At 44.6% G+C, this 19,791-nt stretch overlaps 1 protein-coding gene and 5 non-coding genes across 6 annotated transcripts in view; all 6 read left to right on the top strand.

Annotated features, from left to right (window-relative positions):
• Positions 1-19,791, top strand: part of LOC137302245 (zona pellucida sperm-binding protein 3-like) — a 223,962-nt gene that overhangs the window by 179,510 nt on the left and 24,661 nt on the right. The gene's annotated exons all lie outside the window — the stretch shown is intronic.
• trnah-gug (transfer RNA histidin (anticodon GUG)) lies at positions 166-237 on the top strand. The gene has a single exon. It is a non-coding gene; the product is annotated as a tRNA-His (tRNA).
• Positions 11,242-11,313, top strand: trnad-guc (transfer RNA aspartic acid (anticodon GUC)). The gene has a single exon. It is a non-coding gene; the product is annotated as a tRNA-Asp (tRNA).
• trnad-guc (transfer RNA aspartic acid (anticodon GUC)) lies at positions 13,355-13,426 on the top strand. The gene has a single exon. It is a non-coding gene; the product is annotated as a tRNA-Asp (tRNA).
• Positions 15,900-15,971, top strand: trnad-guc (transfer RNA aspartic acid (anticodon GUC)). The gene has a single exon. It is a non-coding gene; the product is annotated as a tRNA-Asp (tRNA).
• Positions 18,429-18,500, top strand: trnad-guc (transfer RNA aspartic acid (anticodon GUC)). Its single transcript has one exon. It is a non-coding gene; the product is annotated as a tRNA-Asp (tRNA).

The following is a 19,791-nucleotide window of genomic DNA, read 5'->3' as shown; positions in this document are numbered from 1 at the left end:
TTTCAGCTTTCCAGCATCTGCAGTATTTTGCTTCTAATATCTCCTTCTGTGGCTCGGGGTCAAATATTGTTTCAAAAAGCTCCTGTGAAGCGCCTTGGGACGTTTTGCTACCTTAAAGGCGCTATTTAAATAGTTCGGGCAGATCGCTAACCACTGACATGTGGCGCCGTGATCGTATAGTGGTTAGGACTCTGCGTTGTGGCCGCAGCAACCTCGGTTCGAATCCGAGTCACGGCATAGTGTGCGCTGCTACTTTTATTCTCTCCCACGCTTGTGAATATAATGCAACAATCGATCAATCCTTAATACGTGAAAAAAAAAAATTTTGGTGGCGAAAACCTATTTATTCCATCAAATCCCAGCACTCTCACATGCCTGTACTTGATGTTCCACAGTTCAAACCCGCCTCTTCTCCCAGCTTTTTCATCCTTCCACAATCAATAGGCCGCCTTTACTTTCCTCCTTCCATTTCATGGACACTTTCCTGCTCCATTGCCGACTCTAACATTCACTTTCACGATCTCACGCCTTATAAGTTTGTTCTGCTCCGACCGCCGTTTCTATTGGGCACATGTCCCATTCGCACCAATGTTCATCTGTGCCTTGAAATCAGTCGATACATTTCGATCTGCGTGACCGCTCGACAGACAAACACAAAAAAAGCAGGGCTGGTCTCTGGAAAGACAGCCGCCCGAATGTTCACGAAATTTACTTGGGGAATCTTGTGATCCAGGGGATGGTAACTGAAGAACTTGTTTTTGTTTTGATGCTTGTTGGCTCTTTTCTCTCAGCAGTTGAGTTGCGTGAGCGACGGGCAGCGCGACAGAGCTGTGAATGGAGGTTGAAAGGTTCACATTTGGCAAGTTGGGGCGGTGCAGTAAGATCGGAAGTGTTCCGCCTTGATCTTAATAGTTCTGTTGAAACATGCGATTGAATCGAGTAGAGGATAAATGTAAAGAGCGCCTGTGGGGAAAAAGGAGCGATTACAGGCCATGAGCGAAAGGTCGTTCAAATTCTCGTGGCGCAGGACGCTGTGTGCGGAAACGGCAGATTTTAAAGCGCGTGTGTCGGAAAGTAAAGTGTGATCTTGTGTGTGAGAAGAGCACAAGAAAGTTGTGCTTGCAGCTGCGCCCTTGAGGCAAGTTGCAGGTTGTCAGGAAAACTGCGATAGTGAAAGCACAAAAATGAACTCAGAAACTGCTGGCAACACTCAGCAGGTCAGGTAGTATCTGTGGAGAGATACTCAAGTATTTATCCAATTCTCCTTTTAAAGTTACGATTGAATCGAGCTCCACCATCCTTTCAGGCAGTGCGTTCCAGATCATAACAATTCGCTGTGTAAAAAAATATCTCCTTATTTCCCTTCTGGTTCTTTTGCTAATTATCTTAAATCTGCGTCCGTTGGTTGCCGACCCTCCCGCCAGTGGGTGAAACGGCAGATTATTTACTCGATCAAAACCCCTCTTAATTTTGAACACGTGGATTACCCTTAACCTTCATTGCTCGAAGCAGAACAATCCCAGGTTCTCGAGTCTCTCCACACAACTAAACCCCATCCCTGGTATAATTCTGGTAAATCTCCTCTCCATCCTCTCCAAGACCTTGACCTCCTTAATAAATTATAGTGCCCAGAATTGGACACGATACTTCAGATGAGGCCTGAACAATGATTTATAAACGTTTAACATAACTTCCTTGCTTTTGTGCTCTATTTCTCTATTATTAAGCCAAGGAACCGGATGCTGTTTTAACGGCTTCACCAACTTGTGCTGCCACATTCAAAGATGTTGATGAAAATTACCAGGAACACATTGAGTGAGCTCACTCGGCACAGGCCCTGGACTGAGCCTCGGCTTTTCTTGCTCCGTGTCTCAGTCGCACACTTCGTGAGATCAGCTCACTCAGTACAGGCTGGAGATTGAACATGTGCCCATCCTGCTCTGTGTGGGTCTCAGTACCACACCAGTTGAGATCAGCTCAATCAGTGCAGGCGGGGAGGGCGGAGAGAGACAGAGACACGTGTTGTGATCTGTAACTTTTTATAAACACTTCAGTTTATTGCACTCCGTGTCCAACACCGTGCGATCTCCCCTGGTGTGTCAGCTTTCTGTGTTTATACAGAGTGTAATGTATTGAATTGTCTCTTGGATCACACGGAGTGGTAGACGGGGGTCTGTGTGCGGAGGGTTCGGGGGGTGAGCTCTGATTCCCGTCCTCTTCTGGATTGAAAGGAGAAAAGAATGAATGAGAGAGAGAAGCGATGTGGGAGAAGGGGTGATGAAAGAATTTGTCCATGAACCTGATTAAAGTGGCCCAAAAACAAGATAATATTAAGATATCATCAGCAGAACATTAATACAAGCTGTAAAACAAAAGCAAAATACTGCAGATGCTGGAAATCTGAAGTAAAAACAGAAAATGCTGGAAATACTCAGCAGGTCAGGCAGCATCTGTGGAGAGAGTTCTGATGAAAGGTCATCGACCTGAAAGGATGTTTCTCTCTCCACAGATGCTGCCTGACCTGCTGAGTGTTTCCCGCATTTTCTGTTTTTATTATTAATATAACCTGAGCTCTGTCGAGCGTTTGTTGTTCGATTCACTGATAAAGCTGGGAATTGAGGGGAAGCTGGTTCATGGTGAACCCCAGCTCTGAATCCCCCCGGCAGAGAGTTCAAGGAATGTTTAATATAAATGAGATTCAACGACAGGATCAGAAAATCTCTCCTTGATGGTCGGTCTCATTCTCCCGAAGTGAGGAATGAGCGGGAGGGGCAATTCCACCCGGGGTTATATTTTATTCCAAGAGGATGACGCAAAAGTACTGCTTACAGTGGGGCCGAAATAGCTCAGTTGTGAGAGCGTTAGACTGAAGATCTAAAGGTCCCGGGTTTCGGCAGTTTTGGGTTATTTTGTTTCTTCTTTGGGCCGATTCTCAAACATTTATTTGCACTGACATTTTTACCCGACACTGAACGGTTGGGGATGGAATAGAGAGACATCAAGGATGTCTGTATTTAGCTTTTATTTCTTTATTTCCTTCTGCCTTTCTCTCTGGTTTTTGTCTCTCTCGGTGCCCGATGAACATTTGATTTGATGCATTTGTCCTAAACTGATGCCTTTTCCACATCTCAGGGCGGTCAGACACGCTCTGTCTGTCTGTTCTTGCTAGTGACCATTAACGGGAACAGGCCACGAGTTAAACATTTATCAGCAAACCGCCAGAGAGATAACACAGCGGGAATAAAACACATTGCCTCACATTGTTAGACACCGAGTGACACAGATTGTAATGTGTGTCAGTAAACAGACCCGGAAAACAGAATCCGAGAAAGGAAAGTAATAGAGAGATAGAAAAGAGTCATAAAAAGAAAGAAAACCCTTTCTCCACCCCAACAACAACAACTTGCATTTATATCGCGCCTTTAACGGAGTAAAACGTCCCAAGGCGCTTCACAGGAGCGATTATCAAACAAAATGTGACATGGAGCCACATAAAGAGATATTGGGACAGGTGAGGTAGGTTTTAAATGTCTTAAGGGAGGAGAGAGAGGTAGAGAGGCGGGGAGGTTTAGGGAGGGAAATCCAGAGCTTTGGGCCCAGTCGGTTGAAGGCACGGCCGCCAATGGTGGAGCGATGAAAATCGTGGATGCGCAAGAGGCCTGAATTGGAGGAGCTCAGAGATCTCGGAGGGTTGTCGGGATGGAGGAGGTTACAGAGATAGGGAGGGGCGAGGTCATGGAGGGATTTGAACACGAAGATGATAATTTAAAATTTGAGATGTTGGTGGACTGGGAGCCAATGTAGGTCAGTGAGCAGAGGGGTTCTCCTCCTGAACGGTGGTTTGAATGTTTGGGGGGCGGGGCTGTGATAAATATCTAGATTTAATATAATGATCCCACTTTTCAACTACCCCGAATTATTACAATGCTGACCTGGAACAATCTTGAACATACCGCAAAACAAGACATTATGATCAATGGTCACTTTAGCAAGGAGTTTAAAAGATTCTTCTAAGAAGGAGAAGGCTGAAGAAACGGACTGTGAACATTTCATGACGGCCTATTTATTTGTGTCCAGGGACAGGGATGAGACACATGAAATGTTTCACACATTTCAAATCTCCGCGGTCAGACTGCCGATTGTTTATTGATCAGGAAGATGGCTGGTAATAATCTGAGACCCAGTGAAGAGGTGAGAACAGAGCAGCAGGGAATGATCCCAGAACAATAGGAGCCAGCAGCTCACCGTCTGGTCCCTGTGTCAGGGACAATACACAACACCTCAGCTCCAGACCAGGAACAGAGAGCTGCTGCTAACGTGGCCCAGCCCTCGCAAACTGCTGGAACTGTGGGATGGAAATCAGACTTTGGGTCTTGGAGGCTGCTTTAGGGGCTCCGTGGCTGATCGAAAGAATAATTTCTATTAAAGAGCAGGGCTCTGCTCCATCGCAGACTGATACTGTACAGTACATGGCAGAGTAAAGCTCCCTCTACACTGTGTCATCAAACATTCCGGGGGCAGGTGCATCAAGTGTTAGATCAAGATTAAATCTCCCTCTACACAGTCACAGAGGATGTCATTTGTGACTTTGACAAGGGCCGTTTCAGGACAGTGGCAGGAGTGGAAACCTGATTGGAGGGATTCAAACATGGTGTTGTGGGAAAGATGGACATGGATTTGGGAGGTGACAAGACTTTGGAGAGGAAAGGGAGGTGGGAGATGGGGTGGTAGTTTACAAGGACACAGGGGTCAAGGGTGGGTCTTTTGAGAAGGAGGGTGATGACGGCAGATTTGATGGGGAGGGGGACAGTACCTGAGGAGAGGAGACCATTAACAATGTCAGCTAACATGGGGCCAGGAAGGGAGGTTGTGTGGTCAGCAGATTGTTGGGAATAGGGTCGAGGGAGCAGGAGGTGGGTCTCATGGTCAAGATGAGCTCAGAGAGGGCATGAGGGGAGATAGGAGAGAAACTTGGTGAGCTCGGGGAAGGGAGGGGAGCGGCAGAGGCAGCTGAATGGATGGTCTCAATCTCAGTGACAAAGAAGTCCATGAGCTCCTCGCACTTTTTGTTGGAGGTGAGGGTGGAGGTGTGAGGGGAGTGGGGTTTAAGAAGACGGTTTGTAGTGGAGAAGAGAAGCCGGGGGTTATCTTTACATTCCAGGATGATCCTGGAATAGCGAGCAGTTTTGTCAGAGGAGACAGGACCCGATAGTACTTTATGTGGTCCAGCCAGATCTGGCGATGAATGGCCAAAGCAGTTGTCCACCATAAACTTTCAAAGCTGTGTCCCTTGGACTTAAGGAAGCAGAAATGAGGGCAGACCCAGGGGGATTGACCAGGGTGAGGGAGAGTGATGGCTTTAATGGGTACAAGGGCGTCAAAGGTGGAGGTGAGGGTGTCATTGAGCAAATCAGTAGCTGCAGAAATGTCGTGGTGAATGGAGGGACAAAGTCCAGAGAGTTGGGAATTTGAAAGTGCCGTTGTAAGTGACCTGGGGGAGGGTTTTTTCCAGGGATGAACACAGAAGGAAGTGGGTTAGTCCCACTCCCCGGCTCTTTCCCCACAGCCCTGCAATTTATTACACGTCAACTATTTATCCAATTCCCTTTTGAAAGTTACTATTGAACCTGCTTCCACCTCCCTTTCAGGCAGTGCATTCCAGATCATAACAACTCGCTGTGTAAAAAAATCTCTCCAAATCCCCCAATGATTTCTTTCAATTTATCTGAAATCTGTGTCCTCTGGTTATTAACCATTCCATCACTGGAAACAATTTCTCTTTACACACTCTGTCAAAACCTTTCATAATTGTGAATACCTCCTTTGAATCGTCCGTTAACTTTCCGGTTGTAGTCTCAGTGCCCTTCCTGCTAGTGCTTTATTTCAGTTCCCATGTGGTCCAGCGGTTAGGATTCTTGGTTTTTACCCAGGTGGCACGGCTTCGATTCCCGGTGTGGGAATAGTTAACTTTTAGTTTCAGCCTCCCAATTTGCCTGCAGTCCAGGCTGTGGCTGCTGCTTTCTCTCTCATTTCTGTGTCAGTCCCACAATCACACTGAGAAATGAGGCAACAGTGCACCAAAAACTGAAGGGAAGCAAGCAACAATGTCACGACAGGTTGGGCAGCAGCTCATGGCCAAGTGTTTGACTGCAGTCCTTTTATTATTTACTGTAAAGCCCGAGTCTGAGTGAAACACACACAGAACATTCGGGAAACACTCAGTGAGTCGGGCCCCATCTGCGCAGAGAACGGACCAATCAACTGAGAGTCTCAATGAGACGAGGAGCGAGACACGGCCCCCTGTGAGAAACAAGGAACTTGCATTTGTATGGCACCTTTCACATCCTCAGGACATCCCAACGCACTTCACTAGAAGTTCAGTCACTATCGTTTTTAAGAGAAGGTAGCAGACAAGTTGTGTGCAGCAAGATCCCACAAACAGTGATGAGATATTGAGCCGATCTCCTGTTTGTTGGGTGCTGATGGTCGAGGGAAGAATGTTGGCCAGGACACCGGGAGAACTCCCTGCTCTTCACAAATTGCCACGGGATCTTTTACACCTCGGAGCAGAAAGAAGGGACCCCCATTAAACACCTCATTCAAAGGACAGCACCTCTCACGATGCAGCTCCCTTTCAGCACGACACAGTCAGTCTGGATCATGTGTCCCAGTCCTGGAACTGGAGCTGGAACCCACACCCTTCTAAACACCATCCTGACTCTCTGGTGTTACTCTCACCCCCGGCTAGTCATGAACCAGACTGTGCCACTCCCAGAGTAACTGATGACCACAGCCTCAGCCCTGGGTCCCGGTCTGCACCATAACCGCAGCCTGATGCCGCTCATAGAAAGTGGCGTGGGATTCCTGAGTTCATTCTATGATGTGCATTGGGGGAGTGGGACGACATGGATTGATCTTGCATGGAGCCGGTAAGGACTCGATGTGCCAAATGGCCTCAAACCATGCTGTGACCTTTCTATGATTCTCTGATTCCATGTGGGTGGAGAGGGTTACAAGGAAGTGATCAGAGATGGCCTTATCCATGATTGACACGATCAGGAGAAGAGAGACCACGTGAGATGGCAAGGTCGAGGGGGTGGCCATGAATATGGGTCGGGGAGTTTCTATGCAGGGAGAGATTAAGGGAGGATAAAGTATCACACAATAGACTTGTTAGCAAAATTGAAGCCCATGGGATTAAACGGACAATGGCAGCATGGATACAAAATTGGCTAAGGAGCAGAAAACAGAGAGTAGTGGTGAACGGTTGTTTTTCAGACTGGAGGCAAGTATACAGTGGTGCCCCCCAGGGCTCGGTATTAGGACCACTGTTCTTTTTGATATATATTAATGACCGGGACTTGGGAGTACAGGGTATAATTTCAAAGTTTGCAGATGACACGAAACTCAGAAATGTAATAAACAATGTTGAGGATGGTAACAGACTTCAGGAGGACACAGACAGACTGGTGAAATGGGAAGATGAAATTTAATGCAGAGAATTGTGAATTGATACATTTTGGTAGGAAGAATGAGGAGAGGCAATTTAAACGAAATGGCACAATTTTAAAGGGAGTGCAGGAATAGAGAGAACTGGGGGTATAGTTACACAAATCTTGGAAGGTGGCAGGACAAGTTGAGAAGGCAGTTAAAAAAGCAAATGGGGCCCTTTGCTTTATTAATTGAGGCATTGAATACAAAAGCAAGGAATTGATACAAAACCTTTACAAAACACTGGTGAGGCCTCAGCTGGAATATTGTGTTTAATTCTGGGCACGAAACATGAAGAAGGATGTCAAGGCCTTAGAGAGGGTGCAGAGGAGATTTATTAGAATGGTACCAGGGATGAGGGACTTCAGTTATGTGGAGAGACTGATTAAAGTTACATCTGAACTGCCCCATCAAACACTCCCAGGACAGGTACAGCACGGGTTATATGCAGAATGAAGCTCCCTCCACACTGTCAAATCAAACACTCCCAGGGCAGGTACAACACGGGTTAGATACACAGTAATGCTTCCTCTACTCTGTGCAGTTTAGATCTCGCCTCAGATTTCAGATAAAAGGTTGGTTTCCTGGACACTCTGCTGGTGTCTCTCTGTCTCTCTGCACTCAGTTACACCGCTCTCTACCTCCCTCTGTTGGTGTCTCTCTGTCTCTCTGCACTCAGTTACACCGCTCTCTACCTCCCTCTGCTGGTGTCTCTCTGTATCTCTGTACTCAGTTACACCGCTCTCTACCTCCCTCTGCTGGTGTCTCTCTGTATCTCTGTACTCAGTGACACCGCTCAGTCTGTCCCCGCAGCTCCTTCGGGAGTTTAATGATTTTGAAATTAAGTCTATTTCCTCTGTGACTTGTGAAGTTTTGATCAGTGAAATGTTTGAGAAAGAGATGGAATGAGAGCTTTAAGTGTGGGACAGAAGTTGTTTAACGGAGAAGGCACACGATGCCTTAAATTGAGCAGTGGTTTCCCGAGTGCAGCGGTTATCATGTTTACATCACTCATGAAAGGTCTCTGATTCAATCCCGGGCGGGACCATTATTTGGGAAATTGCTCCGCGTGAATCTCCAGGATGAGTTTCTTCTCCTGTGAAAAGCGGGCGATAATTGATTTTTCCTGTTAAATTTGGCAACCGCTGCACCACATTCCTTTCAGGGAGAAGGGATGATGGAAGAAAGTGCCCATGAACCTGATTAAATGAGGCCAAACACAAGATAATATTAAGATATCATCAGCTGAACATTAACATAACCTGAGCTCCGAGATCTGACCGGGTCCCATTCCCCCAGAGTGAGGAATGAGCGGGAGGGGAAGTTCCACCCGGTTTATATCTTTGTCCAAGGTGATGTCACAAAGTCCAATTTCCAGTGGAGTCGAAATAGTTGAGTTTGGAGAGCGTGAGATTGAAGATCTGAAGGTCTCTGGATTTGATTCTATGTTCGGTGATTTTTGTTGCTTTGTTCTCGTTCTTTGAGTCGATTCTCGCATTTATTTCACTGAAATTTTAACCGGCACAGAAAGGTTGGGGAAGAAATAGACAGGCATCAAGAATGGGAAATATTGATAGTGTCTTTATTGAGCTTTTATTTCTCTTTTCTCTTCTGCCTTTTTCTCTGGAATTTCTCTCTCTCGGTGCCGGGAGACCATTTGATTTGAGGCATTTGTCCTAAACTGATGTCTTTTCCACATCTCGGGGCGGTCAGACCCGCTCTGTCTGTTACTACTTGTGACCATTGATGGGAACAGGCCGCGAGTTAAACGTTTATCAGCAAACCGACAGAGAGAAAACACAACGGGAATCAAACCCATTGGGCTTGATTTTATCGGGGAGGGGGGTCACGGGGGTCATGAGGTCATGGGTGGGTCAGTCATCGGGGGCATCGGCGAGTCAGTCATCGGGGGTCGGGGGTCATCGCGGGGGTCGGAGATCATGGGGTTCGGAGCTCGTGCAGGGGTGTCGGTGATTTGGAGGGGGTCGGCCGATCGCCTGTGTGGGATCACGGCCGGTTGGCTTGTTGGGCCTGGAGGAAGCACTCCTGCTCCTCCGGGCCCACAAGCTGTGCGATAAAGGCATTTACCTGCTGTTTCGGGCCTTCTCGCCTCCTCTCATGTGGTGTGAAGGAGAAGGCCCAGGAATCCCGGCCCCCAAGAGTTTAAAATAAAAAAGCTGTAAAAATGGAGGCCCACATGCTAGCTGCAAAAACACTCACACACAGACATAAACACACAAACATACACACACCAATAACATGAAAGTAACACAGGACGACTTGACAAACAGTGGAAGCAGCATGCTGCAGATAGAGCGAAGCGATCCCACAAACAACGGATCAGATCAAAGCTCTGCAGTCCTGCCACACCCATTTGTGAATGATGGTGGATAATTAAACAACGAACGGGAAGAGGCTCTATGAACATCCCCATCCTCAATGATGGTAAAGCCCAGCACGTGAGTGCAAAGTTTTAGAAACCGTCTTCAGCCAGAAGTGCCGAGTGGATGATCCATCTCGGCCTCCTCCCAAAATCCCCACCATCACAGAAGCCAGTCGAACATCGAGGTGAAGAGTGAAGCTGAGAGCAGATTTTAAAACCGCTGGAATATCAGTGAAATTAAATTGGCGAAAGTGGGAAACTCCGAGTCAGTTTTACACTGTATATTCCGCATCCAATATTGGAGATAAAAGCTTTGAAAGGCGGCAAAGGTTTAAACCCCCCGCAGGGGAACTAAATCCCGGTCTCCCGCGTGACAGGCGGGGATACTCACCACTATACTAACGAGGAACTGTTACATTGATCTTGCACTCATCCCAGATGGTGTTAGACATGCTTCACGTATCAGTGCATTACTTTTAACTATTTATTTGATGACAGTTTGTTTCATTTTCCACTTGCCACTGTTGAAAGAACCTTTTACATTTCCATCTCTTTGTGAGACAACGACAACTGACTCTGTCTTTCTTTCTTTTTTTTTCTCTCTTATCGTGGTGAGTTGCCCAGCCTTCGTCCGGGGTTCAATACCCCGACTGGGAGGTAGCATTTTAGAGACGCTAACTTTTAATTTTATGTCTTCGCCGACCTTCTTCCTAAACAAAAACTACAGAGCAAAAAAACAGGTGATTGTCACTTTCAGAATATTATTGTACGGAGATTATTTGAGGGCTGGATGCAGAGCAATTGTGATTTTTACTAACTGGTGGGTTAGGTGACAGATTCGAAATTCATTCATTTCCCCCGCGCAGGTTCAAATCTGACAGACTTCAGATCCCGTCATTCATCAACCTGTTTCATCTCTGCGTTTCAAAATTCAACAAGTTTCTTGTAGAATTAATAATTCTTAAGTGAATTAAAATTCCACAGCATTGAGTACCTCGAGTTTTATGCTCATTTTAATTGATCTGCAAGATTTCACGAAATCTACGACAGAAATGGAACAAAAATCAGCCAAATTATCCATATTCTGACTCTCAGTATTTCTGAGTCAATCCATGTGTATGTGTGTCTGTGTCTGTCTGTCTGTGTATGTGCCTCATATTTTCTATATTTTCCTGAGAAGATCTGTCTCACTCTCTCCCGCGTTACCCACATCATGATCCAACATGAGATGGAAAAGTGGTCGGTAATTCTTCTTTCAACAGTGGTCCGTGGAAAGTTAAACAAACTGTCATCAAATGAACAGTTCAAACAGATTAACTGAAACGTGAAGCATCTGTGGTGAATATACGGCAAATGTCTGCACGAATTCCTCGTTAGTATAGTGGTGAGTATCCCCGCCTGTCACGCGGGAGACCGGGGTTCAATTCCCCGACGAGGAGGTTATTGCTGCTTTCGAAGCTTCACTTTCATTTATCTGCAATATTGGATGTTGAAAATACAATGAAAAACTGACTCGGCCTTTCCCGATTTCACAGCGATTTTAAAAATCTGCTCTCTGCCTCACGCTTCAGCTCGATGTGAGAACCACAATGATGGGCAAGAAATGAAACGCAGAATCGCGCTGTCACCAGAGAGAGACAGGTCTCGGAACAGGCGCAGACATGAAAGATCTCACATACAGCAATGAAAAGGATGCATGTTTCAGTGAATCTATTTTAACTACTTCTTTGATGACAATTTGATTAACTTTCCACATGCCACTGTTGAAAGAAGACTTACTTTCTATCTCTTTGTTAGTCAAGGTCCAGAGAAAAATTATTTGGGGAGCAGGTTAAAAGTGACAGATAGAAAGAAAGAGAGGGACACTCAGAAACGCATATAACAAGTGAGACAGACATAGTCATATTCACACATACACAAACACACACATTCCGAGCTACATAAACACTCGCACACAGACATATACACACACCAATAACCTGAAAGTAACACAGGACTACTTGACAAACAGTGGAAGCAGCATGCTGTAGACAGAGCTAAACGATCCCACAAACAACGGATCAGATCAAAGCTCTGCAGTCCTGCCACACCCATTTGTGAATGATGGTGGATAATTAAACAACTAATGGGAAGAGGCTCTATGAACATCCCCATCCTCAATGATGGTAAAGCCCAGCGTGTGAGTGCAAAGTTTTAGAAACCGTCTTCAGCCAGAAGTGCCGAGTGGATGATCCATCTCGGCCTCCTCCCGAAATCCCCAACATCACAGAAACCATTCGAACATCGAGGTGAAGAGTGAAGCGAAGAGCAGATTTTAAAACCGCTGGAATATCAGTGAAATTAAATCGGGGAAAGTGGGAAACTCCGAGTCAGTTTTACACTGTATATTCCGCATCGAATATTAGAGATAAATGAGAGAAAAAGCTTTAAAAGGCGGCAAAGGTTTAAACCCCCCGCAGGGGAACTAAATCCCGGTCTCCCGCGTGACAGGCGGGGATACTCACCACTATACTAACGAGGAACTGTTACATTGATCTTGCACTCATCCCAGATGGCGTTAGACATGCTTCACGTATCAGTGCATTTCTTTTAACTATTTATTTGATGACAGTTTGTTTCATTTTCCACGGGCCACTCTTCAAAGAACCATTTACATTTCCATCTCTTTGTTAGACAACGACAACTGACTCTGTCTTTCTTTCGTTCTTTCTTTCTCTCTTATCGTGGTGAGTTGCCCCACCTTAGTCCGGGGTTTAATACCCCGACTGGGAGGTAGCAGTTTTCAGACGCTAACTTTTAATTTTATGTCTTCGCCGACCTTCTTCCTAAACAAAAACTACAGAGCAAAAAAACAGGTGATTGTCACTTTCAGAATATTATTGTACGGAGACTATTTGAGGACTGGATGCAGAGCAATTGTGATTTTTACTAACTGGTGGGTTAGGTGACAGATTCGAAATTCATTCATTTCCCCCGCGCAGGTTCAAATCTGACAGACTTCAGATCCCGTCATTCATCAACCTGTTTCATCTCTGCGTTTCAAAATTCAACAAGTTTCTTGTAGAATTAATAATTCTTAAGTGAATTAAAATTCTACAGCATTGAGTACCTCGAGTTTTATGCTCATTTTAATTGATCTGCAAGATTTCACGAAATCTACGACAGAAATGGAACAAAAATCAGCCAAATTATCCATATTCTGACTCTCAGTATTTCTGAGTCAATCCATGTGTATGTGTGTCTGTCTGTCTGTCTGTGTATGTGCCTCATATTTTCTACATTTTCCTGAGAAGATCTGTCTCACTTTCTCCCGCGTTACCCACATCATGATCCAACATGAGATGGAAAAGTGGTCGGTAATTCTTCTTTCAACAGTGGTCCGTGGAAAGTTAAACAAACTGTCATCAAATGAACAGTTCAAACAGATTCACTGAAACGTGAAGCATCTGTGGTGAATATACGGCAAATGTCTGCACGAATTCCTCGTTAGTATAGTGGTGAGTATCCCCGCCTGTCACGCGGGAGACCGGGGTTCAATTCCCCGACGAGGAGGTTATTGCTGCTTTCGAAGCTTCACTTTCATTTATCTGCAATATTGGATGTTGAAAATACAATGAAAAACTGACTCGGCCTTTCCCACTTCCACAAATTGATTTCACAGCGATTTTAAAAATCTGCTCTCTGCCTCACGCTTCAGCTCGATGTGAGAACCGCAATGATGGGCAAGAAATGAAACGCAGAATCGCACTGTCACCAGAGAGAGACAGGTCTCGGAACTGGTCCGTGGAAAGTTAAACAAACTGTCATCAAATGAACAGTTCAAACAGATTAACTGAAACGTGAAGCATCTGTGGTGAATATACGGCAAATGTCTGTACCAATTCTTCGTTAGTGTAGTGGTGAGTATCCCCGCCTGTCACGCGGGAGACCGGGGTTCAATTCCCCGACGAGGAGGTTATTGCTGTTTTCGAAGCTTCACTTTCATTTATCTGCAATATTGGATGTTGAAAATACAACGAAAAACTGACTCGGCCTTTCCCACTTCCACAAATTGATTTCACAGCGATTTTAAAAATCTGCTCTCTGCCTCACGCTTCAGCTCGATGTGAGAACCACAATGATGGGCAAGAAATGAAACGCAGAATCGCGCTGTCACCAGCCCGAAACAGAGAGAGACAGGTCTCGGAACAGGCGCAGACATGAAAGATTTTACATGCATCAATGAAAAGGATGCATGTTTCAGTGAATCTATTTCAACTGCTTCTTTGATGACAATTTGATTAACTTTCCACATGCCACTGTTGAAAGAAGACTTACTTTCTATCTCTTTGTTAGTCAAGGTCCAGAGAAAAATTATTTGGGGAGCAGGTTAAAAGTGACAGATAGAAAGAAAGAGAGGGACACTCAGAAACGCATATAACAAGTGAGACAGACATAGTCATATTCACACATACACAAACACACACATTCCGAGCTACATAAACACTCGCACACAGACATATACACACACCAATAACCTGAAAGTAACACAGGACTACTTGACAAACAGTGGAAGCAGCATGCTGTAGACAGAGCTAAATGATCCCACAAACAACGGATCAGATCAAAGCTCTGCAGTCCTGCAACACTCATTTGTGAATGATGGTGGATAATTAAACAACTAATGGCTAGAGGCTCTATGAACATCCCCATCCTCAATGATGGTAAAGCCCAGCGTGTGAGTGCAAAGTTTTAGAAACCGTCTTCAGCCAGAAGTGCCGAGTGGATGATCCATCTCGGCCTCCTCCCGAAATCCCCAACATCACAGAACCAGTCGAACATCGAGGTGAAGAGTGAAGCTGAGAGCAGATTTTAAAACCGCTGGAATATCAGTGAAATTAAATCGGGGAAAGTGAGAAACTCCGAGTCAGTTTTACACTGTATATTCCGCATCGAATATTAGAGATAAATGAGAGAAAAAGCTTTAAAAGGCGGCAAAAGTTTAATCTCTCCGTCGGGGAATTGAACCCCGGTCTCCCGCGTGACAGGCGGGGATAGTCACCACTACACTAACGAGGAACTGCTGCATTGACTGTGCACTCATCCCAGATGGTGTTAGACATGCTTCACGTATCAGTGCATTTCTTTTAACTATTTATTTGATGACAGTTTGTTTCATTTTCCACGGGCCACTCTTGAAAGAAACATTTACATTTCTATCTCTTTGTTAGACAACGACAACTGACTCTGTCTTTCTTTCGTTCTTTCTTTCTCTCTTATCGTGGTGAGTTGCCCCACCTTAGTCCGGGGTTTAATACCCCGACTGGGAGGTAGCAGTTTTCAGACGCTAACTTTTAATTTTATGTCTTCGCCGACCTTCTTCCTAAACAAAAACTACAGAGCAAAAAAACAGGTGATTGTCACTTTCAGAATATTATTGGACGGAGACTATTTGAGGACTGGATGCAGAGCAATTGTGATTTTTACTAACTGGTGGGTTCGGTGACAGATTCGAAATTCATTAATTTCCCCTGCGCAGGTTCAAATCTGACAGACTTCAGATCCCGTCATTCATCAACCTGTTTCATCTCTGCGTTTCAAAATTCAACAAGTTTCTTGTAGAATTAATAATTCTTAAGTGAATTAAAATTCCACAGCATTGAGTACCTCGAGTTTTATGCTCATTTTAATTGATCTGCAAGATTTCACGAAATCTACGACAGAAATGGAACAAAAATCAGCCAAATTATCCATATTCTGACTCTCAGTATTTCTGAGTCAATCCATGTGTATGTGTGTCTGTGTCTGTGTCTGTCTGTCTGTGTATGTGCCTCATATTTTCTATATTTTCCTGAGAAGATCTGTCTCACTCTCTCCCGCGTTACCCACATCATGATCCAACATGAGATGGAAAAGTGGTCGGTAATTCTTCTTTCAACAGTGGTCCGTGGAAAGTTAAACAAACTGTCATCAAATGAACAGTTCAAACAGATTAACTGAAACGTGAAGCATCTGTGGTGAATATACGGCAAATGTCTGCACGAATTCCTCGTTAGTATAGTGGTGAGTATCCCCGCCTGTCACGCGGGAGACCGGGGTTCAATTCCCCGACGAGGAGGTTATTGCTGCTTTCGAAGCTTCACTTTCATTTATCTGCAATATTGGATGTTGAAAATACAACGAAAAACTGACTCGGCCTTTCCCACTTCCACAAATTGATTTCACAGCGATTTTCGATATCTGCTCTCTGCCTCACGCTTCAGCTCGATGTGAGAACCACAATGATGGGCAAGAAATGAAACGCAGAATCGCGCTGTCACCAGCCCGAAACAGAGAGAGACAGGTCTCGGAACAGGCGCAGACATGAAAGATCTCACATACAGCAATGAAAAGGATGCATGTTTCAGTGAATCTATTTTAACGACTTCTTTGATGACAATTTGATTAACTTTCCACATGCCACTGTTGAAAGAAGACTTACTTTCTATCTCTTTGTTCGTCAAGGTCCAGAGAAAAATTATTTGGGGAGCAGGTTAAAAGTGACAGATAGAAAAAAAGAGAGGGACACTCAGAAACGCATATAACAAGTGAGACAGACATAGTCATATTCACACATACACAAACACACACATTCCGAGCGAGATAAACACTCGCACACAGAAATATACACACACCAATAACCTGAAAGTAACACAGGACTACTTGACAAACAGTGGAAGCAGCATGCTGTGGACAGAGCTAAACGATCCCACAAACAACGGATCAGATCAAAGCTCTGCAGTCCTGCCACACCCATTTGTGAATGATGGTGGATAATTAAACAACTAATGGGAAGAGGCTCCATGAACATCCCCATCCTCAATGATGGTAAAGCCCAGCGTGTGAGTGCAAAGTTTTAGAAACCGTCTTCAGCCAGAAGTGCCGAGTGGATGATCCATCTCGGCCTCCTCCCGAAATCCCCAACATCACAGAAACCAGTCGAACATCGAGGTGAAGAGTGAAGCTGAGAGCAGATTTTAAAACCGCTGGAATATCAGTGAAATTAAATCGGGGAAAGTGGGAAACTCCGAGTCAGTTTTACACTGTATATTCCGCATCGAATATTAGAGATAAATGAGAGAAAAAGCTTTAAAAGGCGGCAAAAGTTTAATCTCTCCGTCGGGGAATTGAACCCCGGTCTCCCGCGTGACAGGCGGGGATACTCACCATTACACTAACGAGAAACTGCTACATTGACTGTGCACTCATCCCAGATGGTGTTAGACATGCTTCACGTATCAGTGCATTTCTTTTAACTATTTATTTGATGACAGTTTGTTTCATTTTCCACCGGCCACTCTTGAAAAAACCATTTACATTTCCATCTCTTTGTTAGACATGTCACGCTACACGTTACCCCAGCAGCGAACAAATGTTATCTGTTTTTAATATAATGGGTCATTTGCTGGCTCTCTCTGCCTTCCGGATGTTTCTGCCTCTCTCTGTTTTTCTTCTCTGTTTTTTTTCCCTGTTTGTTTTTTTGTTGAATGTGTATTCGGGGGTTCTGCAGGTGACACCTCTCTGTCTGAACACGGTGATTGCCTTGGCAACGGGCAGTTGCAGGGGCAGTCTGTCAACACCATGTATTGTTCTATATGTATAAATGCGTCGCCTTCAAGGAGATCCTGAACATTTACCTGAGGAAGGAGGAAGTCTCCGAAAGCTTGTGAATTTAGAATAAAATTGCTGGACTATAACTTGGTGTTGTAAAATTGTTTACAATTAGACAACGACAACTGACTCTGTCTTTCTTTCGTTCTTTCTTTCTCTCTTATCGTGGTGAGTTGCCCCACCTTAGTCCGGGGTTTAATACCCCGACTGGGAGGTAGCAGTTTTCAGACGCTAACTTTTAATTTATGTCTTCGCCGACCTTCTTCCGAAACAAAAACTACAGAGCAATAAAACAGGTGATTGTCACTTTCAGAATATTATTGTACGGAGACTATTTGAGGACTGGATGCAGAACAATTGTGATTTTTACTAACTGGTGGGTTAGGTGACAGATTCGAAATTCATTCATTTCCCCCGCGCAGGTTCAAATCTGACAGACTTCAGATCCCGTCATTCATCAACCTGTTTCATCTCTGCGTTTCAAAATTCAACAAGTTTCTTGTAGAATTAATAATTCTTAAGTGAATTAAAATTCCACAGCATTGAGTACCTCGAGTTTTATGCTCATTTTAATTGATCTGCAAGATTTCACGAAATCGACGACAGAAATGGAACAAAAATCAGCCAAATTATCCATATTCTGACTCTCAGTATTTCTGAGTCAATCCATGTGTATGTGTGTCTGTGTCTGTCTGTCTGTGTATGTGCCTCATATTTTCTATATTTTCCTGAGAAGATCTGTCTCACTCTCTCCCGCGTTACCCACATCATGATCCAACATGAGATGGAAAAGTGGTCGGTAATTCTTTCTTTCAACAGTGGTCCGTGGAAAGTTAAACAAACTGTCATCAAATGAACAGTTCAAACAGATTAACTGAAACGTGAAGCATCTGTGGTGAATATACGGTAAAATTTCTGCACGAATTCCTCGTTAGTATAGTGGTGAGTATCCCCGCCTGTCACGCGGGAGACCGGGGTTCAATTCCCCGACGAGGAGGTTATTGCTGCTTTCGAAGCTTCACTTTCATTTATCTGCAATATTGGATGTTGAAAATACAATGAAAAACTGACTCGGCCTTTCCCACTTCCACAAATTGATTTCACAGCGATTTTAAACATCTGCTCTCTGCCTCACGCTTCAGCTGGATGTGAGAACCACAATGATGGGCAAGAAATGAAACGCAGAATCGCGCTGTCACCAGCCCGAAACAGAGAGAGACAGGTCTCGGAACAGGCGCAGACATGAAAGATCTCACATACAGCAATGAAAAGGATGCATGTTTCAGTGAATCTATTTTAACGACTTCTTTGATGACAATTTGATTAACTTTCCACATGCCACTGTTGAAAGAAGACTTACTTTCTATCTCTTTGTTAGTCAAGGTCCAGAGAAAAATTATTTGGGGAGCAGGTTAAAAGTGACAGATAGAAAGAAAGAGAGGGACACTCAGAAACGCATATAACAAGTGAGACAGACATAGTCATATTCACACATACACAAACACACACATTCCGAGCTACATAAACACTCGCACACAGACAAAAACACACACCAATAACCTGAAAGTAACACAGGACTACTTGACAAACAGTGGAAGCAGCATGCTGTGGACAGAGCTAAACGATCCCACAAACAACGGATCAGGTCAAAGCTCTGCAGTCCTGCCACACCCATTTGTGAATGATGGTGGATAATTAAACAACTAATGGGAAGAGGCTCCATGAACATCCCCATCCTCAATGATGGTAAAGCCCAGCGTGTGAGTGCAAAGTTTTAGAAACCGTCTTCAGCCAGAAGTGCCGAGTGGATGATCCATCTCGGCCTCCTCCAGAAATCCCCACCATCACAGAAGCCAGTCGAACATCGAGGTGAAGAGTGAAGCTGAGAGCAGATTTTAAAACCGCTGGAATATCAGTGAAATTAAATTGGGGAAAGAGGGAAACTCCGAGTCAGTTTTACACTGTATATTCTGCATCCAATATTGGAGATGAATGAGAGAAAAAGCTTTTAAAGGCGGCGAAAGTTTAATCTCCCCGTCGAGGAATTGAAACCCGGTCTCCCGCGTGACAGGCGGGGATACTCACCACTATACTAACGAGGAACTGCTGCATTGACTGTGCACTCATCCCAGATGGTGTTAGACATGCTTCATGTATCAGTGCATTTCTTTTCACTATTTCCTTGATGACAGTTTGTTTCATTTTACACGGGCCACTCGAGAAAGAATCTTTTACATTTCCATCTCCTTGTTAGACAACGACAACTGACTCTGTCTTTCTTTCGTTCT

This window comes from Heptranchias perlo, chromosome 35 (genome assembly GCF_035084215.1).
Source record: "Heptranchias perlo isolate sHepPer1 chromosome 35, sHepPer1.hap1, whole genome shotgun sequence".
NCBI classification, from domain to species: Eukaryota; Metazoa; Chordata; class Chondrichthyes; order Hexanchiformes; family Hexanchidae; genus Heptranchias; species Heptranchias perlo.
Note: the sequence above shows the minus strand (reverse complement) of the source record. Positions and strands in the feature narration are given on the sequence as shown.